This window comes from Canis aureus, chromosome 16 (assembly GCF_053574225.1).
Source record: "Canis aureus isolate CA01 chromosome 16, VMU_Caureus_v.1.0, whole genome shotgun sequence".
Taxonomy (NCBI): domain Eukaryota; kingdom Metazoa; phylum Chordata; class Mammalia; order Carnivora; family Canidae; genus Canis; species Canis aureus.
Window position 1 is genome coordinate 62,085,758 of NC_135626.1, and position 26,626 is coordinate 62,112,383.

Below are 26,626 nucleotides of genomic sequence, written 5' to 3' on the forward strand. Positions count from 1 at the left end.
CTGCCCCAGGGCCCCACCCAGGACACCACACTCCGTTCAGTTGTCACGTCTCCTTTGGCTCCTCTTGGTGGCAAGGGTCTCTCAGTCTAGTCTCGGGTGACCGACAGTTCTAAGGAGGGCTGAGCAGGGGTGCAGTAGACTTTCTGCCTGTTGGGGTGTGTCTGATGGTTGTCACATGATAAGATGGGGTCATAGGTTTGGGGAGGAAGAGCCCAGAGGGAAAGTGCCCATCTCATCATGTCATATCGAGGGTCGGTGCTCTGAGCCTGACTTGTCACTGTGGATGTGACCTTCATCACCTGGCTGAGGTCGTGTTAGTTGTCTCTACTTGTTCTCCCCCCATCCCCCATTTATGTACATCTAGAAATAGTTCCATCAGGTGTAACCATCTCTGTATTAAGTGAAACATGCATTTATGGTGATGTCTTCAAGTCTTACTGTCTTATTTTTAAATTTTTTTGTTGTGCCTAAATCTGGAACCAAGAGATCAGTAACATCAAGTGAACTCAGAGAAAGGCGTGCTTCCAGAGGAGACATAATGAACTTGGGTGTAGACAGATTGAGTTTGAGGTACCCTGAAACTTGAAGACACGAGTCAAGTTTGACTCCATAGGGGTAATGCCAGATGGTAGGAGATCTTGAAGGATGAAGATAGAGGCTGTCCATCTGGGAGCTTGGTCAGAGTTGAGGAGAAGGGAATCCTGTGGCTTAACAGACGCCAAGGAGGAGAACGGGAGAACGTCTTTTTTGGGAAGCAGTTGACCCATGACATTTCTTAAGTGCCATGCTTGGTGTCTGCCAGTCCTAACCCTTCCAGCAAAACTTCTTCCTGTTTTAATCCTGGCTCCTCCTGAAGGGACAGCCCTTGGTGGGCCAGGGTTGGATGGCTGGGCCCAGGGCAGCCACGTCCTGAAGCCAGTGGGCATGAGGAGATGAGCCGGACCATCTGGTTTCCTGCGACAGTTTGCACTGGGAAACACCCATGGGAACAGAGTATCGGTCTGGGTGACAGGGGGTCATGGCGCACTCTCAGGGGTCCCCACAACCTGGGAAGCAGTTGGTGCAGGGACAGAAGGCAGGAGGCTCAGTGTGGGCTGGGTCACGGCCGCGACGGGGGACCGGGAGCGGCTCTGCGCCTGGCCCTGCCTTGCTCCCGCGTTTTCTGAGCGTGGGGCCTCTGCTTTCTTCTGCGTCCGGTGCTAAGTGTCCTTACAAAACGTAGTTGCTTAGGGTCCCTTAAGTGGGACTCCATTTTTAAGTTCATTTTTAGTAGATCTCAGCAAAGCCCAACTGGAAAGCTCACATCTTAAGCGCTCCGTGAATCGTCAACACGTGAACACCCACGTGCCTGGCACACGGCTCAGGAAACAGCGAGGTGACCGGGCCGGCCCCGGAGGCTCCACTCAGGCCTCCCTCGTGCTGGGAAGCCGCCGTCCTGACGGCTGCCCTCGGGCAGCGGACGCCTGGTGTCTGCGGTTCTCGGGTGCCCGCTCGTTCACCGGGTGAGGCGCCCTCAGGGCCGCGCTTGCCTGTGGCGGACGAGGCGGCGTGCGTGCTGCACAGCTGTCCCCCTGGCTCGTGGGAGACGTGCACCGACGCTCCTGGGTGCGGGCGCCCGGGGTGGGTTACCGGGTGACGGAGAGGACCCGTAATGGGTCTTCGGCGCGGCCGTGCCGTCAGCGTCCCCGCAGCATCGCGCCGGAGCCCAGTCCTCCGTGTTCTCGGCGGCCCGCGGAGGGCGGAGGGCGGAGGGCGGAGGGCGGGCCGTCCTGCCCCCAGTGCGGAGGGCTGACCAGGATGGCGGCGCCGGTCTGTCCCGCGGGAGAGACTTTGTACGTGTTTGTCGCGTAAAGGAGCCAGGGCCCTCGGGGACTTCTGAGAAGTTTTGGTGGAACAGGGAATTTAGTAGAAGCTGAACTGAGGAACGGTTGTCAGGGAGCGAAGAGAGAGGCGGAGGTCATGGAGCCGGGGCCTGGGAGGACAGACGGGCGGCCCGGCGCTGGGGCAGCGGCAAACAGGGCGTGCAAGGCGTGCAAGGCGTGCAAGGCCGAGGAGCCTGCAGGGTGTGCGGCGGGAGAGGTGGGCGGTGAGGGAAGCGGCCATGTGCGTGAGGTGCACGCTTGGGCCCAACGCGGGGCGCTTCATCGCTTGGCAGTTTGCTTGGCAGTTTGCAGACCGTTGGCGCAGGGTCGTCTGGCATCCTGATGACACGCCTGGCAGATGTCTGCCTCACCGCCGGGTGGAGCGAAGCTCCGAGGGCAGCTTCGGCACGGCCTTTGCTGCTAAGGAGCCGCGCTGGCAGCCCAAGCCCTGATCTGACCCGACCTAGGAACAGTGGCTCCTGCCTCCTTCTGACCTGTTCTCTGTGTGGCCTAGGGCGACATTTCTTGTTGGTTTATTTTTTATTTATTATTATCTTTTATTATTTTTAAAGATCTTTATTTATTTATTCAAGACACACACACACACACACAGAACGACAGAGAGGCAGAGGCAGAGACACAGGCAGAGGGAGAAGCAGGCTCCATGCAGGGAGCCTGATGCAGGACTCGATCCCAGGACTCCAGGATCAGGCCCTGGGCTGAAGGCAGGTGCTAAACCGCTGAGCCACCCAGGGATCCCCTCTTGTTGGTTTAAAGTCCCTTCTTATGGAGACTCAGAAAATCCCAACAGACGTTTTCCAAAAATTGAAGAGGCAGCCGTGTTTTTATCCAAGAGAGGGGACCTGGTGTCTCACTGATCTTGGCCCAAGCCGGTTCCTTTTCCGCTGTGTGTCTCGGCCTCCATCCTAGCGTTTTCATCTGTAAAACGAGTCCCAAGCCACCTTGGACAGTGTGGTTGTGAGGATTACATGGGACAGTATTTGTGGGATACTGGGGACTGCTGACACCCGGCCGGGTGCCCAGTGGGTCACAGGTCTTCCTGTTCTGAGGGGCGGTGACCTGTGCACCTACGCCTTCCCTCCACACGCTCATTGTTGCGTAGTTACTGATGAGCTCCATCACGTTTTTGTGTGCTTGCTTAAAAGGAAAAAGTGAAAATTGCCACCCGTGGAGCCAGCAAGCTGTGCCTGCGATTTTCATCCATCGGTAAGGGGCAGAAATTGTTCAGGTGACCACCCTCCTAGGAGGAGCTCCAAACTGGGCAGGCTTAGATTGCCTTTCTTTCAATTTTTTTTTTCTTTAACCCTTTGCTGGCCCCTTTTCCTCCAGGGGTGTGAGTGCTCCCTGAGATCCATGCTCTGCCCAAGTATGTTTGTGTGAGGTTCTGGTAAGTGTTGTAGATGTACCAAAAACTAGACTTTATGACTTTCTTCCCATAAAGCACTGTTTGTGAACACTACTGAAAATGAGTGGATTCTTGTAAGCCATCATGGCAGGTATTAGGTGCTCAGTAATAGCTCTCTCATTTTTTTGACATCAAATTCATTTCTTTCAGAATGAGCATTTTTGTAAAAACATTTCTGGGAATCTACCAGGTCAGGCTGGGAAGGAGAGGTCGTTACTGTTTCCTTCTCGCTAGTAAAGATGCTCTGAAGGTAAAAATGCTTTATTCCAGTAGGATCTGGTCTGTGAGGCCAACTGCTGGGTTCACCAGGAGCTACTGGAGGACGTCTCTGGACATGTGCTTGCTGTAAGGCCCTTCCTGCTGCTGGTGACACCCCCAACTATTAACTCTGTATTGCCTTTCCCACAGGTGGGCTCATTGGCCTAGTGCTGTCCTGAGTCCCAGAAGAAATGAGCCAAGCAGTCAACTGTCCTGGGACCCCACTGGGAGGAAGGGTGTGGGGGCTGACCCAGAAGTTGAAGACCTGGCACTGACCACTGGACTTGGGAACTGTATCTGAAGCCATATTTCTGTAACTTTGATTCGTTCTTTGTGTCCTGGTGCTGATCACTGGGCCCTTGCTCTTTCTGTTCAGCGACTCCCTGCTCTCACAACAGCTAGGCACCTGTTACTAAGTTTCAGAGCTTGAGTTTCCTCCATGAGTTCTGGTTTGCTTCATATTCTCCTGAGTTTCAGTTTTGAGTACCTGTCTGGCTCTCCCTGGTGTCAGGTTTGCCTGGGTCCTGCAGCCCAGTGTGTCAGGCAGTGACCCCTCAGTGGTTTGGGCTCCCTGTGCTAGGTCTACTTCAGATGCTGTCCAGAACCCACAGTGCCAAAAAAGCATGCCTTTTTGGAGTGGACTTGGAGACCCCGCCTCATTCCCTTGGCCACTCCTCCTGTCCCCAACTCTAACACTCATCTGTCCTCCTTGGCTGGGGGTTGGCTGTGAGCCCCTCGCCTCTGCCCTTGCTTACTGTAAGCTCTGCCAGGACATGCTTATTTATGATACATTTGCTAGTGCTCTGTTAGTGTCTTAGGTTACTACATGAAACTTTAGACAGAGGATCCTAATTTATGATCTATTTTATTGCTTTATTTAATTACTGAGAGTTTTCACTTAACTAAATATATAATCACTTAAATAACTATATTTGAGAAATAGTTACCAGATTGTCTCTGATGATGTCTTTTTTCTTGGAGATGAATTTCATGCTGAGTAGATTAAGGTTAATTCTGTAGATTATTTGTATTCTTCATTTGATGGCTTGAATGTAGACACGTGTTCCAAAAGTAGTATGTTAATATTTTCACAAATGGCCTGATTTTATAGATAAGATAAAGATAAGGAATTATCTTTATAGAATTATGAGCCTAATCCAGGAATAATAAATCTAAGCAAATGGAGAAAACTGCCATTTTAAAATTATTCCTGTTTCCTGTAAGAATATTCATGGCAGCACTCACTCATTCACTGAGTGTTTCCTGAGTGGTTGCAGACGACCTCGTGTCCATCAACAGAGAACTGGTTGAATTATGGTGCATTGTACACCAGACTCCTTGCAGCTAGCGAAGACAGCAAAGTCCTTCTACATGTGCTCTCATGGGAAGGTTTCTAAGACATATTATTAAATTAAAAAAACTAAAGTAACCTCCAAACAAGGCATGGAACAGGTTATATGACATCCTGTCTGTGCTCTTAAAAAGCTGTATGTACATATAACAGTATGTGTTTATCTATGTAAAACATTCATGGAAAAGTACACACGTACGGGCAGGATGAGAGGTAGGGATTGATAGAATTATATTTATAAAACATTTTATTTTCCTGTGCTTAATTTTTAAATCCTGCATGATTTTTTTTTTTTCCTGCATGATTTTTTTAACGGTAATTAAGAAAAAGATTACTTTTATGATATGGCCTCTGTGGATGGAGATTTGGTGGTGGTTTTAAGGTTTGCAGTGTTACATCTTTTTAAAAATATTTTTATTTATTTGAGAGAGAGCATGCGTGCATGCATGCATGTGCGAGAGTGGGGGGAGGGACAGTGGGAGGTAGAGAAGGAGAGACACAGACTCCATGCTGAATGCAATGCCTGATGCAGGGCTGGATCTCATGACCCTGAGATCATGACCTGAGCCGAAATCAAGAGTCTGAGTCAGCCAGGTGCCCCTTTGATGACATTTGTTTTATTAGCAATAATCACACCTCGGATAAACCTCATTGGCTATGATACTGCCACTGCGCAAAGCTTGACATTTGTTTTAGATACTTGACATTGCTCTGTTGAGGCTCTTTACTGCTTATGCCCTTTTCTGCTATTTCTGGTTGGATTGTTTCTATTGCCATGTCTTCAGGTTCTGTCATCTACCCTTCTGTAGTGTGTGATATGTTGTTAAGCCCATCCAGTGTTTTTTCCATTTCAGATATTATATTTTTATTTTCTAGAAATTCTATTTGGGTCTTTTTCATGGTTTATATTTCTCTCCTTTATATTCACATTTTCCTTTAAATCCTTATACAAATTTATAACCACTTTAATGCTCTTTTTGTCTGCTGTTTCCATCATCACTGTTATTTTTGGGTCTGTTTCTGTTAACTGCTTTTCTTCTGTTTACAGATTACATTTTCCTGCTTTTCCTTACATCTAGTAATTTTCTGTTGGATGCTGGACATTGTGATTGTTGTGTTGTGTGTGTGGGTCTGGTATCGTCTTCACTTAAACAGTGTTGGATTTTGTTCTGTTGGGCAGTTAATCGACTTGGTATCAACTTCATTCTCTCAAGGCTTGTCTTCTAGCCCATCCGGAGGTGGCAAACTATGGCCCCTAGGCCTCATCTGGCCTCCCACTTGTTTTGATAAATAGTGCCTGTGGGAATACCGCCATGGCATTTATCATCTGTGTTATTTTCATGCTACAGTATCAGAGTTGAGTAGTTGAGGTGTTAGGCCTGCAAGACTAAAATACTTACTGTCTGGCTCTTTCTAGGAAAAATGGGATGACCCCTAGTCTAGAGAAGCCTTTGCTCTGGGCCTAGGTTAGCCCTGTGCCTCAGGTGTGGCCTTTTTGGGCTTTCTGCTGAGTGTTCTGGATGTTTAGTAAGGTCTCTTCATTCTGACTTGTTGGAACTTGGATTGCCAGCCTCACCCAGTAGCTGTTCTTTGCTTGGCCTCCTGTGGTCTTGCTGACGCATGCTCAGCCTAGTGCTTCGCCAAGGACATGAGAGACGCCATATAGATTTCTGGACCCCATGTAGATAGCTACATGGAGGAGAGCTCTGTGTAGCTATCTTCCATTTGATACTCTGGGCCATCTGGCCCAGGTCTTTCAGCCTCCATGAACTCTGATCTCTCTCCTCAGCTCAGTGATCCTACTTTGCTCTGCTTGGAGCCCCGTCTGTCCACGTAGAAAGCTTGGTGATTATGGGGCTCACCTCATTTGCTTTCTTTCTCTCAGCGACCATATTCCTGTACTGTATGTTGTTTGATGCTGAAGAAATGTTTTATATGTTTTGTGCAATTTTCTGGTCATGTATGGTGGGAGGGCTAGTCTGGGATTAGTTATTCCATCTTTTCTGGAGGTGGAGATCTTCCTCAGTATGATACCACAGATGAGCCACAGATGAGTCATGGAAGATAGGATATGTTGGAGAGATGAATGTTGCACAACTATATCACCTTTTATTAAATAGATTAGTTGATAGTTGATTCTGTACTGTTAATAAATAGTTATGTGTTAGAGTTGTTCTTTCACTGAATCTAATTTTTCCCCCAGTGGCATTTCACTTTCCAGCTTAAATGTGGCATTAAAATTTAAGATTACATTGGTGTATCAAATTAATAGTACAGATCAAAGATTGTAAGAGTTCAGCTTGCAGGATCCCTAGACAGGTAATTTACAAGCCTAGATTTAGAGTTCCTCCTTTCCCGATAGAATCATGTGCATTTCATTTGGGCTTTATAAAGCCAGGTAGGTCAGAGGGTGAAATGGAAATAATTGTTTAACATGTAAGAGGATTTAAGAATAAAATCCTTTCCTGTTTTGGTGTTACAAATCTAAATTTGGCACTTTGTCACGCAGTCTTAGGAGTGCTGGATGTGACTTGCTACCTTAAGGGTTTAGTTACTTGCAGAAATCCTCTTTCAGTGTTAATAATCATTACAGTGTTGGAAGGGCAGTCTAATTACTCTTTACATTTAGCTGTTTTATTGAAGAAGATTTTTTTCCTCACCTGATTCAATATGATTTTCTTTTAAAAAATTATGAGGTGATAAAATGCATAAAATGTCTATTTATAATTTAACCAGTATTTATAAAAACTATACCCATGTAGCCTCTGTCCAGGTCAGGAAATAGACCATTGTAGCCCTTTGGAGTCCATGAGTCTTTTGCCCACGGCACAGTTACTTCTTCCCTCCAAGTCTCAGCTGCTGTTCTTCCGTTTCTGGGTGAGATGCACTTCACTTTTCTTTATGATTTTCCTACCTATGCGTGCATCTCTGGAAATCGTGCTTCAGTTTTGCCACTTTGAAGTTTATATGAATGATGCATTGCATTTATGTTTTGTGTGTTGCTGCTTTCCTCAATGTTAACATTTGTCAGATTTCCCTGGTTGTTCAGAATATGCGTAATTAATTCATTTTCACTTCTGTAAAATATCTCATTACATGTCTGTGTCACAGTTTATCCCATCCCACTCCTGAATGATGTTGAAATGAACATTCTTAAATGTTCTGATGTGCTGTGCAGTCGCGCGTACAGGTACAGGGTAATTGCAAATTCTCTTTATTAAAAAAAAAAAAAAAAAAGCCTGTTCAGGTCTTCTATTTTTCTGTTGTCATCTTTCTCCTACTGATTTTAGGAGCTTTTGTGTATTTTGGCTGTGTATCAAGAAAGCTTTCTGGGGATCCCTGGGTGGCTCAGCAGTTGAGCACCTGCCTTCAGCCCAGGGCGTGATCCTGGAGTTCCGGGATCGAGTTCCGCATTGGGCTCCCTGCATGGAGCCTGCTTTCCCCTTGCCTGCATCTCTGCCTCTCTCTCTCTCATGAATAAATAAATAAAATATTAAAAAAAAAAAAAAGAATACCTTTCCACTCTGAGGTGTGTCTTAATGTTCTTTGTGGAGTTTTTTGGCTTCTCGATTTCAGTGCTGTTGGTCCCTCACTCTCGTTAAGCCTAGTGCTTGGGTGGTCTCCTGTCTGACCTGGGAAGGCCTTGGACTTTCTTGCATGTGTAGGTCTTTATATGCTTTTGTGTGGTGTAAGGTAGGGGTCCCATTTCTGTTTTTTCCCATGTGGATTTCTGGTCATCTTGGTGAATTTTGCTGAGAAGCTTGTCCTTTCCCTCATCTGTAAGGCTCTGTCATGTGTCAGGCGTCCATGTCGACGTAGGTCTGTTTGGGGCTTTCTCTTCATTCTTATTAGTCAGCCCTTGCTTAATTGCTGGGCTTTATGGAACACTGTGTGAGGGAGGTCCTCACACTTGTTTTTTTTTTCTCTTCTCTTCTTTTCAAGATTTTATTTATTTATCTGACAGAGAGGGAGAGAGCACAAGGGCAGAGGGAGAGAGAGAGAGGCAGGCTTTCCACAGAGCAGGGAGCCTGATGTGAGGCTTGATCCCACAACTCTGGGATCATGACCCGAGCTGAAGGCAGAGCCACCCAGGTTCCTTACTGGCACTTGTTTTCTTTGAGAATGTCTTGGTTGTTCTTCCAATAAGTTGAGGAATTAGTTTGCAGGTTCAAAGAAAGATAATGTGTTGGATATTGATGGAGATTGCATTGGGCCTATATTGCAGTTTGGGGAGATTTGCTATCTTTACAAAGCTGAGTGCTCCAGTCCATGAACCTGACATGTCTTCATTTCTTAGGTAGGTCTTCTTTAATTTACCTAAATAAAGTTATTTATTTTTCCCTGTAGAGGTGATGCCCGTCTTTTGTTCGATTTCTTTCAGGTACTTGATGTTATCATGATGCTTTCCTAAATAGCATCTTTTAAGAATTGAATTGTTTGGCTGTGTTAAATTTTTTTTTCTAGTATGTAAGCAGGTAACTTATTTTTGTATGTTGTTTTATAAGCAGCATTCCCGGTGTCTTCCATCTCATCGTGAGTCCTGCGGCCCATGCACGCACTCAGCTTCCTACCTCCTCCCGTCACACCTGTGTAAGGCTGCTGGGCTTGCAAAGGCAGGGTGTGTGGACACAGAGTAGCCAGACCTCAGCTTCCTACTGGCTCACCTGCTTCAGGTGCTATCCCCTGGATCGGATAGCTGGCCCCGAGCACCAGCCTTCCCCATTTATCTAGGGAACTGGTGTTTGGAGGAGTCAGCCCTACTGTGCTGCCTTCCTTTGTGGCTCTGGGGACACTTCAGGCTTTATGGAAACTCTTGAGCCACAGGAGATGATCCCCCAGTATGGGGAGTATCTGTTCTATTAACGCTTGGTGGTACCTGCCAGTGAAGCCACAAAATCCTAATTTTTCCTTTGTAAAAAGAGTTTTTAAAAGTCATGATTTAGGCTTTTATTTTTTTTACTTTTTATTTATTTATTTATTTTAAAGATTTTATTTATTTATTCATGATAGTCACACAGAGAGAGACAGAGAAGCAGAGACACAGGCAGAGGGAGAAGCAGGCTTCATGCTGGGAGCCCGACATGGGATTCGATCCCGGGTCTCCAGGATCGCGCCCCGGGCCAAAGGCAGGCGCCAAACCGCTGCGCCACCCAGGGATCCCTGATTTAGGCTTTTAAAATGATATTCTGTTTTGTTTTTCTAAAGTCGGTTTTGAGAAGTTATATTGTTAACATTTTTTTGGAGGACATTGTCCATTGTATCTAGATTTCAAATTTGTGGGCATAAAGTTCATGTATCTTCCTGTGATCTTTTAAAAGTCTTTGGATCGTGGTTATGTTCCCTTTTTATTCCTGACACTGAGCATTTGTATGTCTGCTCTTTCTATTTTTTGTTAAAGATTTATTTATTTATTTGAGAGAGAGAGAGGGAGAGCATGCACATGCATGTGAGCAGGGGCAGAGGGAGAGGGGGAGAGAGAATCCTCAGGCAGACTCCCTGCTGAGCGCAAAGCCCAATGCAGGGCTCAGTCCCAGGACCCCAATATAATGACCTGACCTGAGATCATGACCTGAGCCGAAATCAAGAGCTGGCGGCCAACCAACTGAGCCACCCATGTGCCCCAACTTTCTCGCTGTTTTTGCCAGAGGATTGTCACTTTTATTAGTCTTTCAACTAACCAGCTCTTGGCTTTGTTGATAGGCTATAGTTTGCTTGGTAATAGTTTATTTTTAAATCTGATCATTTCCTTGGATTTACTTTATTGCCTAGCCCCCCCCCCCCCATTCTTGAGGGGGAAATTTTTTTTAAAGACTATTTATTTGTTTATTTATTCATGAGAGACACACAGAGAGAAGCTGAGACATAGGCCGAGAGAGAAGCAGGTTCCATGCAGGGAATCTGATGTGGGACTTGATCCTGGGACTTCAGGATCACGCCCTGGGCTGAAGGTGGGTGATCAACCACTAAGCCAGCCACCCAGGCATCCTGAGGGGGAAATTCTTGAGATGGATACTTATTAATTCCCAGTCATTTGTCTTTTCCATTTTTTAAAAATTTTATTTGAGAGAGAGAAAGTGAGTGTGAGCATGAGCAGGGGAAGGGGCAGAGGGAGAAGCAGTGTAGAGTCCAATGCAAGGCTTGATCCCAGGAACATGAGATCATGACCCAAGCCAAAGTCAGTTGCCTAACTGACTGAGCCACACAGGCACCCTGTCATTTGTCTTTTCTAACAGAGGCATATAATTATAAAAATTTAGATTATGAATTATATAAATATATAAATTAAATGCTTATTAGTTGCATTCAGTGAGTTTTGATATTTAATATTTTTATTATTGTTCAGTTCAAATTATTTTCTGAATTTCATCTTGACTTCATTATTAGCTTTTGGAAGTGTGCCTTGTGATTTTTAAACATAGAGGAATTTTCCTAGGATTGATGTTTGATTTCTTACTTAGTTGCATTTTGAGCAGAGAATGTCCGTATGACTTCATCAATGAGGTAATGGGTGTACTGCATGTCTGTAGGGGAGCCCTTTACCCCACTGACCTATGTGTGTGGCGCCCCCTGGTGTTGTGGGGTCATTGACTTGCACAACTCTTCATGTGTGTGCCTATGCATTCTGAATTTTAGTCCCTTGAAATTTGTTGAACTTTGCCTTAAAAACTTGTATTGATCAGTCTATAAATGCTCCTCGTGTGCTTGGACATATGGTTTACCTACAGTTGTTGGTGCCACATCCTGTTTGTGTGCATTGAGTCAGATATTTTGTTTCTGGTGTTCATCTTCACCGACTTCTCTGACTTCTATCAGTAACAGAGGGAGCTGTATTAAATCCTCTGACCATGTTTGTAAATGTGTCTTGTTCTCTTTGTGGTTCTTTCCGTTCATGGTTTGTTTATATTTAGAGGCGATGTTATGTCATACATCTCTGAAACTGTCTTCCTTGAGTACTGGAGTCTATGCTGTGACAGAGTCATTCTCTGTCCCCAGCTGTCCCCTTATAGCTTTGTGCTGTAGGTCTGTGGTGTCTCATTAATGTGGTCACACCAGTCTTCTCTTGTTTGGTATTTTCACTGATTATTTTCCTATCTCTTTATTTACATCATCCTTTTCGTATCCTTATGTTTTTCATGTTTCTTGTAAACAGCTTGTAGATAGAGTAAAAAAAAATCTAGTCCGACAACTTTTGTCTTTTAATTGGAACATTTAGTCTATTTATCTTTATTTGGGCTTAAATATGCCGTCATTCATATATATACATGCGTATATACATATATATATATATATATTTTTTTTTTTTCCTGCCAGCACTTTTTTTTTTTTTTTTTAAGATTTCATTTATTTATCTGAGAAAGAGCCAGAGAGAGAGCACAAGCTGGGGGAGAGGCAGAGGGACAAGCAGACTCCTCATTAAGCAGAGAGCCTGCCACGGGGCTTGATCCCAGGACCCTGGATTCATTACCTGAGCCAAAGGCAGACGCTTAAATGACTGAGCCACCCAGGTGCCCTCTTTTTCTTTTTTAATATACCTTTTTATGGATTGAAAATACTTGTTAGTTTCTTTCTCCTTTACTCTTTTTGAAGTAATGTACCATTTTTCTCTTGTAATAATTTCCTAACAATCACAGTAGTAATACTCAAAAACACTATAAAGTAAATTAAGACCTTTATATCCTTTTCCTGGACAACTTCAGTCGTCGGATGATCCATTTAACACTTTTGTTTCCTGTGTGCCAGTGTTGTGTGTTTTATATCTCTGTGTTTCAGCACCATGAGTAATTTTTTTAAAAAATATTTTATTTATTTGAGAGAGAGAGAGCACAAGCAGGGGGAGCAGCAGGCAGGGGGAGAAGCAGACTCTCCACTGAGCAGGGAGCCCGAAACGGGGCTTGATCCCAGGATCATGACCCAAGCCTAAGGCAGACGCTTAACTGACTGAGCCGCTCAGGCACCCCACCATGTGTAATTTTTAGTATTCTCATATTATTCAGTCAGCGTACTTTCAGGTTCGTGCACATATTTGTGACACTTTGTTCTTCATTCCTTTTTGCACCTTAGACCTTTTATATGGGATCACTTTTATTTTGGTAAGAAAGATTTTGGAATTTCCCATCACAAGTGTCTACTGATGGGAAATGTCTTTACTGATTCCTGATTCTTTCAGTTTGCTTTCCTTGGGCACGGAGTTCGAGGATGAGGGTCCCTTGCAGCACCTGGGAGGCACCATCCCATTGCCTCCTGCTTCCACTGTTGCTCAGGAGCAGTCAGCTGCCGGAAGACTGCCGCTCAGGCCCCCCATCCCCACACTGAAACTAATTAGATACGTGTTCACTCTCTTTTCTGTGTTTCTCTTCCATTTCTGTTTTGTCCTTTTGTGCTGCATTGTGGGCAGGGCAGTTTCTTCTTACCCAGTTCAGGCGATCTCTCTGAAGCTACGACTGTGCTACTATTAGTCATCTACTGAATCTTCCCTCATTCTGTATTCTGTTTCATCCTCTCAATCTACTGAGTTCTTAATATTGTTTGTTTTTTGTCATTTTCACTTTTTAGAACTTTGGTTTACTACTAGATCACTTTAAAAAATTTCCTTTTTGTAGTTATTTTAAATTTGCCTTTTAGTTCATTTGAATATATAAGGATGGCATTTTATTATTTGTCTGGTATTCCAGAAGTCTTCTGTTTTGTTGTTTATGTTAATCATTGCCTCTGGTAATGCGTTTATTTTGTGTGGTGCTTTGTTATTTTTTGTTACTTACTGCTTTTGCCTTGGGAAGTGATTTGCAGGGATGGGCTCAGGATGAAGGTGCCTTCCCCCAGGCTGGGCTCTTGTTTGTTTTGCAGGCTGTTCGTTCAGTCTGGGATGATGGTAAGCTGTGTTCATGGACTGAGCTCCCCTGGGCCACCTACAACTAGAAGCCCAGCTTGTAAACTTGCACGGAGGACACAGAAAATGACACGTTGGATTTTGTGTAAAATGTCCAGATTTGGCTATGGTCGGGGATGGGAGATGGAGAGTGACTTCAGATGGGCACCACAGTTCTTTATGGAGTGATGGGAATGCTCTGAGATTAGATGCTGGTGACAGTGGCAAATGCCCTAACCGAAACCCTCGGTTGTATGACATCTGAAGTATAACTCAGTTCAGCTGTGTAAGAAGTGCATGAAGGCCACCTGTGGCTGTGTGTCCACAGGGCCACCTTTTGTTCCTTTCCTGGCCCTGTCATCGCCAAGTGCCCAGGGGTGCTTGGGTAGGAGGAGAGGTGGTGCCTGCTATACCTCCCTGCCCTGAGAGCACAGCCTGTGGGGTCCGAGCTTACAGGGGAATCTTGCCTTAGTCTTCATGCTCTGGGCTCCCTGATTCCTCTTCCCCTCACCTGCAGATGCCCTGCAGGTCTGCTGTTGCCTTGGAGTCCCTGCTCCCTTAGATTCAGATCTTGCAGTTTCTTACTGTCTTGAAGACTCCTTGACGCTTTTAAGGAGGTTGCTTGTCAAAAGAAAGCAAAATATTTGACCGAGGTGGTCTCTTCCTTGCCTGCTACTGCCCTGTCACCCAGCATCATGAGACTAGGCCTGGGGAGCCCTGTCCTTATCGCGGGGTGTGGAGGTCCTCATCTGCTTAGTTGCTTCCTGCATCCTATTAAATATTTCCAGTGCTTATGGGCCCCTTTCTTTGTCATTTATTAATCAAACAAATGATACAAAATAGTTCAGTAAGACACAGATGCATAAGAAGGGAGAAAGATTGCTAGTTAAGCATTAACAGTAAAATGTGTGAAATAGTCCTTTTACTAAATTAAAAGTACAAAAAAGCTAAATTACTGAGTTAATGAATTAAAATGAGGTTAATAAGATATTTGAGTTCAAAATTTATAGTGTATTAATTTGAATATAAATAGTCACAGATTTTTTTTTCCAAAGATTTTTTATTTATTCATGATAGACAGAGAGAGAGAGAGAGAGAGGCAGAGACACAGGCAGAGGGAGAAGCAGGCGCCACGCTGAGAACCGACGCAGGACTCGATCCCAGGCCCCCAGGATTAGGCCCTAGGCTGAAAGCAGCGCTAAACTGCTGAGCCACCTGGGCTGCACGAGAACCAAGGATTAATTAATTAATTAATTAATTTAAGATTTTATTTATTTATTCATAGAGACCCAGAGAGAGAATGAGAGGCAGAGACACAGGCAGAGGGAGAAGCAGGCTCCATGCAGGGAGCCCGACCTGGGACTCAATCCAGGGTCTCCAGGATCATACCCTGGGCTGCAGGCGGCACTAAACCGCTGTGCCACCCGCTAAACCGCTGTGCCACCCGGGCTGCCCGAGAACCAAGAATTTAATCTTCAGTTGTATCTCATTTGATTTAGTTACTTTGTCTGGTCTTTTAAAAAAAAAAAAAAAAGACTAAATCAAAAGATGCCTGATTCTTTTAGCCAGCTTACTTACACTCCTTTCCAGCTATGCCATTTAAGAATTGAATGAGCGAGGAGGGGGTTGGGGGGGCGGTGCCTGGTTGGCTCAGTAGCCTGGGCATCTGACACTTGGATTCAGCTGAGGTTGTGACATCAGGGTTGTGAGATGGAGCCCTGTGTCAGGCTCCACCCTCAGCTGAGAGTGTGCTGGAGATTCTCTCTCTCCCTGCCCCCTGCTTGTGCACTCTCTCTCTCAAATAAATTTACCTTAAATGAACAAAAAAGAATGGGATGAGCAGACATTCTGAACCTTTCATCAAGTCACAGATAAGAACACAGTATGGGATGTGACTAGGGAATTATGTCATCAGGAAGTCCCTTCTGTCAGTCCTGGCCCCCTGGGATCCATTACCATCATGCGGTACCCTGTCTCAATTTTTAAACTTTGTCTATGAGCTTTAGTATGAGAAAACTTGTCCAAATGTCAGTGGAAATGGCGTTGTTGGTGATGGCTCTCTTTCTAGGTAAGTTCCTGTGCACCTAGTGTGTGCCATGCACAATTTAAGTGCTTTATGTATATTAAGTCCTCTGATCCTCCCAATAACCCAATGAGGTGGATACCAATCTTACGGATGAGGCACATGAAGCATGGAGCAGGAAGGAAACTGGCTTCGGGTCGTGCAGCTGGTAGAGACATAGCCAACGTGCAGACCTGGTGGCCGTGTGTGAAGGCTGTACTTTCCTATGTGCTGTGTTCCGGGAGCATGTCTGTCTGTCTCTGGTGCCTTTCTCAGAGGGGCCCTGGAGCTGCAGGGCTCCCCAGAGGAGCTGGATGAATCGCTGAAATCTAGAGTGGTTTTCATTTATCATTGAGAAGATGTGTACTTAATGACAAAACCGTCAATTTGAACACCATTCATGCATCTGAAAACATTTAGGTGTTTTAGTTATTGAAGGCAAAACGTGGCTTAACACCATGATGTGCTGCCAAAAACAAACGAATCAAAGCTTGAGTGTCATCTTCTGGGTACATTAACAGAGTGCAATGCCCAGAATGAGGGAGGGGATGGCGTTCCTGTTTATAAGCTGTTTTTTTTTTTCTTTTTTAAATAAGCATTATATTTAGAAAGAATGTACATAAGTTGGAATTTATTCAAGGTGTTTGGCCAGGATTGTGAAGGGAGTCAGGGCGATCTCAGCAGAGGAGGTTCAGTTAGGGTTGGGCTGTGTGACCTAGAGCAGAGTCTTTTGTGGGCACTGGGGGTGGGGTGATGCCATCAGAGTACTCATTCTCCTGTGGTGTAGACGTAGTTTTTATCCTGAGTTTACAGAGGACGGATTTTAAAAAAAAAAAAAGATTTTATTTTTTATTCATGAGAAACACAGAGAGGCACAGAGACACAGGCAGAGGGAGAAGCAGGCTCCCTGTGGGGAGCCCTATGTGGGACTCTATCCCAGGACCCTAGGATCACGACCTGAGCCGAAGGTAGGCACCCAATCACTGAGCCACCCAGGTGCCCCCAGAGGAGGGAATTGAAGGGGCAAGAGGTGAAGTAATTTGCACAAGGTCCTGGGAACTCAGGCCTGACTGTCTCCCAAGTCAGGGGGTGAGCTGGGGAAAGACAGGGGACATCTTCCAGTCCTAGGTTTTGATCCAGGTGACAGGGCTGACTCAGTACTCTCCCCGGTTTCTATTGCCCTAATGTGATTGTATGCATCTTCTCTCTTTGACATGAAGGGGTATGAATCAGGATCCAGTAAAGGAACTGGAACACATCCCAGCTATTGCGACAGAGGGGGTTTCCATAGGGCATTGGTTTCTGAGGAGTTGAAAGAGCAAACAGAGCCTCCAGGTATTAGTTACAGGAGGCAGTCAGCAACCTGAGAGCTGGGGAATAAGGTAGGGGTTGGAGTTACTAAAATCTAGAGGATTTGAGGAGGGGCCCAGGAGTTGGGGGCTCAGGCCACTGAAGTAAGGATACAGGATGCTGACCCCTCTGCGGGGTGTGCAGTGAGGCCTCCTGAGGGGTGCAAGCAGAAAGGACCCAGGCTTCCTCCTGTCACCTAGTCATGTCCCTCTAGTGTCCCCAGTGGCGGAACCCTGAGAAAGCCCCCTGGGAAAGGAGCAGTCAGGCCCGCAGCCCTGGTGCTTGCATCCCCAGGCAGAGGCCAGGAGGCAGCAGAGGGTTTGCTTTGTAAACAAGGAGCTGCCCTTTATCTGTCTCACTCAGGTGTTGTTATTCCTATGTAGAATCTTGCATCATTGTCTACATAGGCTTCCCCAAATGAGGGGCTTTGAGAGAACTTTGGGACCCCTTCAAGTTGCCACCCCAGCACGGATGGCATGGGTCTGATGAGAGCCCTGCAAACACAGGGTCACCATGGATGGGGTGGTAGGGGGACGAAGATCTAGTCTTTTCTTCAAAGTGGGGGTGGCGGGTGGAGAGTCAGAGCCCAACCCCACGTGAGGACACCAGAAGTGAGCCTGCCAGCCTTGCCCTTGAGTTGTTTTCGGATCACAAAGAAAATTAAGGTATTTCAAAGAGGTCTGTAATCTATGTTCAGTCTTTGTTGTAAACTGTGTTACTAGAATCAAGAGCATCTCAGTACACTTGTGTAAAGTTCTTAGGTTGTTCACTCTATTTCTGTCCGTGGTTGTTCATTCCAAGATTGTATCTTCCCCCGGGAAGAGAACCCACAGCTTTGCATCTGTAATTGGCTATTTTGGAAGGATATTTTCTGTATTTTAGAAGGATAACCAGAATTGTAAAGTAGTCGACTTGTAAATGTTTATTCTATTCTAGAATCGATCACTTGATGTGCATGTAGCTTCCTTAAGGGCAGGCTGTGTTTGCTGAGTTTATTTCCTTTTCCGGGAGAATTTCTCCGGAATCACACACACATATTTCTCTCCCCCTACCTCTTTTTTGCATAAGAATTGAGATCATATTTTAGAGACTGTTTTGTGTCCTGCTTTTTTCTTTTTTTTTTTTGTCCTGCTTTTTTCACTTAAAATCCACATGTGTGTATTACCCTTATCATTTACACATTCTTTAAAAACTTGATTCTTAGCGGTTTCATAGTAACTTAAAGTTATTTAATATCAAAGTTTATAGTTACTGGGATGTACCTATACTTTTTATAAGCACCTTTCTTCTGTTAGATATTTAGGCTGTTTCTGACTTTTCAACACTGTAAGTAACGTTATAATGAGGATCTCTGTAGGTAAATCTTTGTCCCGATTTCTGGTGGTTTTTTTAGTTTAGGTTTCTAGAAGTCATGCACACCTGGATATGAGCATATTAGGGGTACTGACATAGTTTGCAAAATTGCTTTCATGAATGTGTTTTAATATTGTTTTGGTAGAAAATTTAAGGTGCAGTCGGGCTAGCAGATCAGGAGACAATCAACCATTGAAAAGGTAGTTTTATTACAGTTGCCAAGGGAAGGGGGTGAGCCCTGCCACAGGAGGCCTGTGGGGGAGCCCTGGGGTCCAGGTGGCAGAGGTTGGAGGGGAATGGTGGGTGGGTGAGGGTGTTTACTAGGGTTTCTTTTGGGAGGCACAGGCAGGCAGGGTAAGCAGCTTGATGGTTGGCTGGTTTGAATAACCTCCCTAGGCCCTGGGGCTCAGGGGCTGCCCACAGCTGTCAGTCAGGCGCCTGGTCCTGGGGCAATTAGGGCAGGGGGATAGCGGCCCAGAGCTGAGAGCCTGGTGAAGGAGGTCACACCAGAGTGGATTCTGACGCCTCTTGGGTTGGTTCCCACTGGAAAGGCTGTTGTTGACTACATTGAGGAATTGGGTAGCCTGGGAGGGCCATTGTGGAAGCACCAGAACTCAGAAGACACAGATTTGAGGCTTTTATACACCCCACTGGTGGGCCTGGATGCCTCTTTCCCAGTACTGTTGCCAACCCTTGGCATTGCCACCAAACACGTGTTTGCAATTAAGTAGATACCTGGGCATTCTTTTTCAATTGCACTTTTCGATTGCTGGTACAGTTGAACAGGTTTACATGTTTATGGGCTGGCTGTGCCCCTACTGTTATCGTCTGTGCCCTCTGCCCCCGTTGAGTAAGACAGAGAGACAGGTGCCTGCCGGGCATCGCTTGTGGGTGGCTCCGTGCTGCCCGTGCTCTGGGGTGGTTCTGTGCCTTTCATGCAGCCTAGGGGGATATAGCTCATTGCTTGGGTGTTGACCCTGGCCTATAAACATTTCTGTCAGCTCCTTGGATAAAGATTTGGAAAGTGTGTTTACCAGGTTTGCTGATGATACAAATCCGGGAAGGACAGGTGGTAAATGTGGTTGACAGCATCGGGATTGAACACAGTCGTGCAAGGACGAGGTGCTGGTGGAGTGTGGCCGGATAGGTCGGGGACACATTGTGAGTCCTGTGTTTGGCTCCTTCCCTCCTGCTCTCCCTCCTGCCTTCTTCCTTTCCTTCCTTTCCTTCTGTTTCTCTGTTTCTATTTATTCCACCAGTTGTGCCAATACGGATGAACGTGTAGTAATCCACGTGCAAAGACGACCTAGGGATGTTTGACTGCTGTATAGATCTCCGTTCGTGGGCTCCTGCATGCCTGTCACTTGGGGACTTGAGACTGCATATGGAGTATCTTATTTACTTCTGGATGCTCTATTCTGAGACACATTCACAGAACAGACCAGATATGGGATGGCTGCAGGCAAGTGGCTAAGAGCCTGAGTAGTCTTGGGAAGCAGCCCCTGGAAGTGGAGGCCCTCCTAAGGAGAGTTGGAAAGTGTGGGGATGGAATGGGGGACAGAAAGCCAAGGAGGGATGTGGCTGGTCCCCCTTCTAGCCCCAGAAGGGCTGCTGCTGGGCATTTGCAAGGGAGCAGAGTGGCCTGCAGCTCCCGAGGGGCCGCTGGGGACAGAGCCCACAGCCAGTGCCTCAGAATCCTTCCCCAGTTGGACAGCCAGCTTTGTCATCTCACTTGTGTTGGAAAGGTTCCGGGAGTAATTAGATGGCCTGGGACGTGAGGGTTTCTGTGTTGCTGGGAGGATGCTTCACGTAGTGAAGAAGGGTCGCCAGGTGGATCTGGGTGCAGAGCACAGCCCGCTCGTTCTTGGCTTTGTGGCCTCAGACTGATTGATTCTTTCATCGCTCCGAGAATCCTTTCCCCACAAGTAGGATATTGATACCTGTTTCCTGTGACTGATGTGAAGGTCTAAGGAGGCAGAGCCGGTACGTCCCAGGGGGATGCCGGGTGGATGCAGAGTCTCCGTAGCTCTAAACCTCAGAGACTGTGCCTCTGAGTGCCCACATGTGCACGCATAGCTGACACACACGTTGATTATGAAGACGGCAGCAGGGCAGACGGGTTGTTTTATTTTATTTTAATTTTTAATTTTTTAGATTATTTATTTATTTATTTATTTATTCATTCATTCATTCATTCACTCATGAGAGACACAGAGAGAGAGAGAGAGAGAGGCGAGACACAAGTAGAGGGAGAAGCAGGCTCCCTGCAGGGAGCCCAATGTGGGACTCGATCTCGGGACTCCAGGATCACACCTTGGGCCAAAGGCAAGCGCCAAACTGTTGAGCCACCCGGGGATCCCAAGGGTTGTTTTAAATCCTGACACTTTTCATTAGAAAATGTATCAGAAATTTTAGCTTCACATATAATTTGAATTCCTGTTGGAGCATCTGCCAATAAAACAACAACTGACTGTGCAAGCTCACTGCTTCTTTCTGGGGCACATCACACTCGGTGCCTGGGAGGAGTCCTCCGGCCGAGCTCCATCACCGGCTTCCCCGTCCTTCAGAGCCTTTGTCTGTGACCACAGTTCTAATATTGGCTGCCTCAGTCTGAATCGAAGTGACACAGGAGAGTAATTAGGTGTCCCTCAGAGGGAAGATACCGTGTAACAGAAACCAGGGTGTTGGGATTGGCTCTCCTGATGTTCACACCCATACGATTTCCAGCTTGTCACTGGTTGTGGGCACACAGAAGACATTTGGTTTGTGCTGTGTTAGTCCGTGTTGTGCAGAGACTTAGGTATTTGCCTGGGCATCCATTTCATTGAAGGCAGTGGCCAGAGAGGATGTTTTCTTTGTTCTGAGGATGTGCTGTTCACTATTCCCTGGCTCCTCTGCCCTCTTGGACCTTCATGGCTGGGTACAGCTGCCTGTTGACTCAGACCAGTGGAGAGTATGTGGTTCCATTCCTTTTACTCATAACCGCTCTGGAACATGGCCCTGACTCATTTGGGGGCAGGGATGGATAAGGCAGGGTTCTCTAGAGAAGTAGAACCAGTAGGCTCTGTGTGTTTGGCTCATGTGGTTATCGAGGCTGGCAAGTCCACACCCTTGGGGCAGGTCAGCAGGCTGGTGGACCCAGGAACCAATGTTAATTCAAGCCAGAGACCTCTTTAGCCTGGGGAAGGTCAGTCTTATAGTCAGACTTTAGCTGATTGGATGAGGCCCACCACACTGTGGAGGGCATCTCTTTCCTCAGGATCCACCATATTAAATGTTTATCTCTCCCAGAGCCACCCTCACAGGAGAATGCTGGACCACACTTCTGGGTGCTGTGGCTCAGCTAAGTAGACACATAAATGAACAAGAGCTCTTTCTGCAGAGAGTTAGGCTTTTATAGCTGCTGAGCCCGGAGAGAAGGCTACCTGGAGGCCGTGCCGTTCCTGCCAGGTTGGGTGGATCCAGGCAGACCCACATTTTTACATCTTTAACTTTTTTGTTTTGAATGCAGTGTTCTTTCTGAGTTATAAAGGGGAATAAATTAGCATTCTGAATTGCACTTTAATGAACTTTATTTTTTGTTGGTTGGGATTTTACTGAGAACTACAGAGAAACTACTCACCTGGGGGTTCTGAGAAGCGTTGTGGAGTGCTGCATTTTTCTTTGAGCTTTTAAGGTCAGAACTCCTGGGAACTAGAAAAAAAATATGTAAAAACATAAACATTTGAACTTTGTAGGGTGACTCATAAATAACTGCCTTTCAAGATGAGTGGGATCCTTGTGGGAGAAGCACTGTGGTGTCTCCTGCCTACATGGAGCTGAGGGTTCCCACAGGACCCTGTCGAACCCTATATGTGGCGAGTCTGGGAGGAGTGTGCCTTTTCCGCCAGGTGCCCCTGACCTTAGTACAGTGACACAAGTGATAGAAAGTCTCATTTTCTGCCTGTCTTTCCTTCTCCATTTCCTCGTGACTTCTCCCTTTTCCAAGGACCACTGGCTGAAGGATATTGGGATGTAGATGCCATCACTGTGCTGCTACTTTGATCTATTATTTATTTAGAAAGATTTTTTATTATGAGAAAATGGGAATTATGTTTTGAACTTTGAATTAAAATCAAGTCTTTGGTTGCTGGTGAGTCATGGAACTTTATTAAAATAAATGATCTCCAATGTGTTGAATATTTACTGACAAGATGCTACCAAAGTTCAGACATTTAAAATGAGCCACATATTATTTATACGAATTCATAAAATATAGAAGGAGCATGAGCTGGCCTCGTTGGATTTTGTATTCTTTCTCCCAGCTCCTTTACACTTTCCCAAAAAAGAATGAGAATTTGCTTTTGTGTGAATAGTTACAGAAAGCTGGGTAAGAGGGTCAATTGGAAATTGAATTAAACCCAAATTATATAACACTGTTCTTAGCTTTATAACGTCTTGTTATTGTTCCAGGGCTCTAGTGTATTATTTTTTCCCTTTGTATTCTAAGGCGTCCAGAGCCTCAGAATGCAGCACATCTCTGGGGGTGCTTTTGATATCATTTGTGCACATTACTACTAACACCCAAGTTTATGCCTCTCGAAGAATTATATAGTTTGAGGACAATGGTGTTCTCAAAGTGAATTTTATTTAGGGCTATATGCATGTAGTTTAAAAATGAGACGTTTTATGTTATCTAATTGTGAAGAGGAACCTGGAGATTTACTTAATCTAGAAATTATTTTTGGATTAGGTTTTAAAATAGTTGAATGCCCATTAAATTGTATAGTGACTGGAAGTTCAAACATTGCAGTATTTATGAATAATATGCATTCTAAATCTGCCTTCTTTTACAACCTAGCCATTGACGCAGGTCTGCTCAGAATCCTTCAATCCAGTGCGTTATATATTGTTTTGAAGCGTTTGGAGTTCTTAGCTGTGGTTGTGAGCTAACATTTCCAGCATACATCATAATGTTGTTTGCAGTCTGTCAGAGGTGCTGAGCAGCCAGGCAGATGGAGGGGCTGAGAGGCAGGGTGCTGAGAATCTGTGAGGGCATCAATCCGCAGGTGCTGGCACAGATTTAATTGTTTGGTTCAACTGGGAAGTCATATGTTAAGTCCTGCCTCAGCCCATCCTGATCTGTCCTACAGATGCTAGTTTTATACGGGCCTATTTTTCTCTGAAATTGAGCCTGGGAGACAAAAATCTGTGCTTGAGTTGTCATAGATTTTGCTAAATTGAGACTAGGGGAGTTGGTTGGATGGCTTCTAACCTGCACTGGCGCTCCCTTCTGTGGTAGCCACGTGGTGATCACAGGTGACAAATTGGGAAGCGTTACCTTCCAAGATGTGGATGTCTGTTTTCATTCTACACTCTTTATGGCCAAAAGTCTGCACTGAAGTTTTCTTTTAAAGAAAGTAAGAATTAAAAAATAAAAAGGAGAAAGAAAGAACCATAGGAAGGCTTGGACAAGTGTAGCATATGGGCCCTCTTTTATGTTTCTATAGAGTCAGTCACTGTGATCAAGCTGCTCTGTCTGCTTTGTGAGATACCAGTGTCCCCATTAGCCTTCAAGGACCGTGGTTCAAGCCCCTGGGTAAATACAAGAGAGCAGCCCCGAGGTGACTTCTATCCACCTTTTACACAAGCCAGGCTCAGGGAACAGATGAAAGGTCTGTCCCAAAATTGAGTGCCCAGATACTTCCAGTTTTTTAAAGATCTAGCTCAAATGTCTGATTTTTCCTCTGCTAAATTCTGTGTGTCTTACGGGCCTTATCACTTTATGCTGTGTATTATAGTGGCTCACATCCCTCTGACTAGGTATTAACATTCTTGATGGTGAGAAAGGCCTCCTTCCCCCATTAGGGGACAGAATGTGTTGTAACTGGACTTTAGAAAATGTTTCTTGGGGGTAAAAACATGAGCCAGTTGTGTATCACTTTATCTGTGTTTTCTTTAACCTTTATAAGTTTTCAAAAACGTGCTCTATATGCGCAAAGATGCATCAAACAAATGTAGAGTGAAATGAATATCCAGAAAGTGACGCTGGCACTGTTGCCGGCCGTGTGTCAGAGCTTGCGTGTGGAGCACCTGTGGTGAATCTGCTGTTGTGTAGCAGTAGTTGTTTATTCATCCTGTTGCTGAGGTGTGCACACCACCAAAAGGACTGCAGTTTACTCATTCATCCCACAGGGGTTGAAATATTTAGGTTGATGCAGTTTTTGTATATTAAGAACAGTGCTGCTATAAACATTTTTGTGTATGTCTTTTGGTTAGCGTATACATGGACTCTCTTCAGGGGGAGGTGGATGCCTAGGGGTAGAATTGCAGGCTACTAGGGTATAACAGGCTCAGTTCTAGACGATACTGCCAAATGGCCTTTCAAAGGGATTGTTCATTCTGCCATCGGTGTGTGTGTGTGTTCGGGTTGCTCTGTATTCTGGCCAACACTGTTGTTTTCACTTGGATGTTCTTGTTGGCTTGTATTTTGTTGTGATTTTCATTTTCATTCCTTTCATGGCAAATGAAATCAAATCCCTTTTCATAGAATTACTGGCCGTTTGGTTAGCCTCTTTGTGAAATGGCTGTTCAGGGTTTTTGCCCATTTTTTCTGTTAGGTTGTTTCTTATTGATTTGTAGATGTTCTTGATATTATTCTAGATTAAGTCCTTTTTAGATGTGTTTGATGTATGCCACATTTCTTTTCCGACTCTAAGTTTTTAATATTTTTATGGACTCTTTGGATAAACAGGAATGCTTATTTATGTTGTAGTTGAATGTGTGATTGTTTCTCCCACGGTTCATGCTTGTGTTTAAGTCTTTTTCTACCCTGCGGTCACAACTTTGTCCTGTAACATAATACTAAAGCTTTATAGTTTTGCTGTTTGTATTTAGATTCATAGCTAGAGTGACCTAAGTACCAGAGTGCTGAGAGCACCACTCCTGGTTCATACCTGCTGTCCTGGCATAATTATTCATGGCATCCCTTTTCACTCTAAAGTGTGCAGCTTGGATGACCATTTATCTTATGAAACTATTGCCTACTTTGTATTGGTTTTTACATATGGTGTGAGGCAGGGGTCCAGTTTCATGTGAATATGAATATATGAGAAAGTCCTGGCATTTCTTTTATTGTAAATGATTATCGTTACTTCTCTGCAATGATGTCTTTGCTATTAACTAAGTCCTGGATTTGCTTGGGTCTGATTCTGGCCCCTCTCTGCTGGCTTGGGGACCGGTTTGTTTCTGTGCCAGCATCACACACTCTCTGTGGCTTCATGTAATCTCTCTGTGGCTTCATGTAATCTGAACAAGCAAATGGTCCCTTCCTGATCCCCTCCCGAGAGTATCTTGTCTCTTTACATTTCCATGGAAATTTTAGAATCAGTTGGTCAAATTCTATAGAGGGGCAAAAGGACTGTTACAATTTTTTGGTTTTTAAATGTTTTTTTCATTTATTTTAGAGTGAGAGAGAAAGAGTGCATGTGTGCTGGTGCATGGGAGTGGGAGGAAGGGCAGAGGGAAAGAATCTCAAGCAGACTCTGTGCTCAGGGTGGAGCCCGGCGTGGAACTCGATCTTGCTACCCAGGGAGCATGACCTGAGCTACAACTAAGAGTTGGATGTTCAGCCAACTGAGCCACCAGTCTGACACCAGTTCTGAGTCAGAAGAACATATTGCAATTTTGATTGTGGTTTAATAAAATCTGTAGGACCATACATCATTTGAGTAGAGAACAACATATTTCAATGTTAAGTTTAATTGTCCATGTAGAAGTCTTTTGTAACTTTTGTTGAATTTATTCCCAGATATTTGAGTTTTTAAATGCTATTTTGACAGTATCTTAGACATTTTATATTGTTGTTCTGTTGCACAGGATGCAGTTGATTTTACTGCATACTGATTTAGTACCCAGCAGCTAAACCCTCTTATTTAATATTTATCCACATTTTTTTTGGATTTCTGTAAGCATCATAGTCTTCTGCAAGTAATGACAGATTTGTTTTTTTTTTTTTTTTTTTTTTTGTTCCAATCCTTATAGTTTTCCTTTTCTGTTTTTACTTGTATTCCATTAACCAGGACTGGTGTTGAGTAGAAGTGGGGGCGTTGTTAGTTTG

General features: G+C 45.0%; 1 protein-coding gene and 1 non-coding gene across 5 annotated transcripts in view; one reads left to right on the forward strand and one right to left on the reverse strand.

The window, feature by feature from the left end:
* Positions 1-26,626, forward strand: part of RPTOR (regulatory associated protein of MTOR complex 1) — a 333,774-nt gene that overhangs the window by 16,208 nt on the left and 290,940 nt on the right. The gene's annotated exons all lie outside the window — the stretch shown is intronic.
* Positions 5,443-5,578, reverse strand: LOC144287254 (U4 spliceosomal RNA). Its single transcript, XR_013355104.1, has one exon. It is a non-coding gene; the product is annotated as a U4 spliceosomal RNA (small nuclear RNA).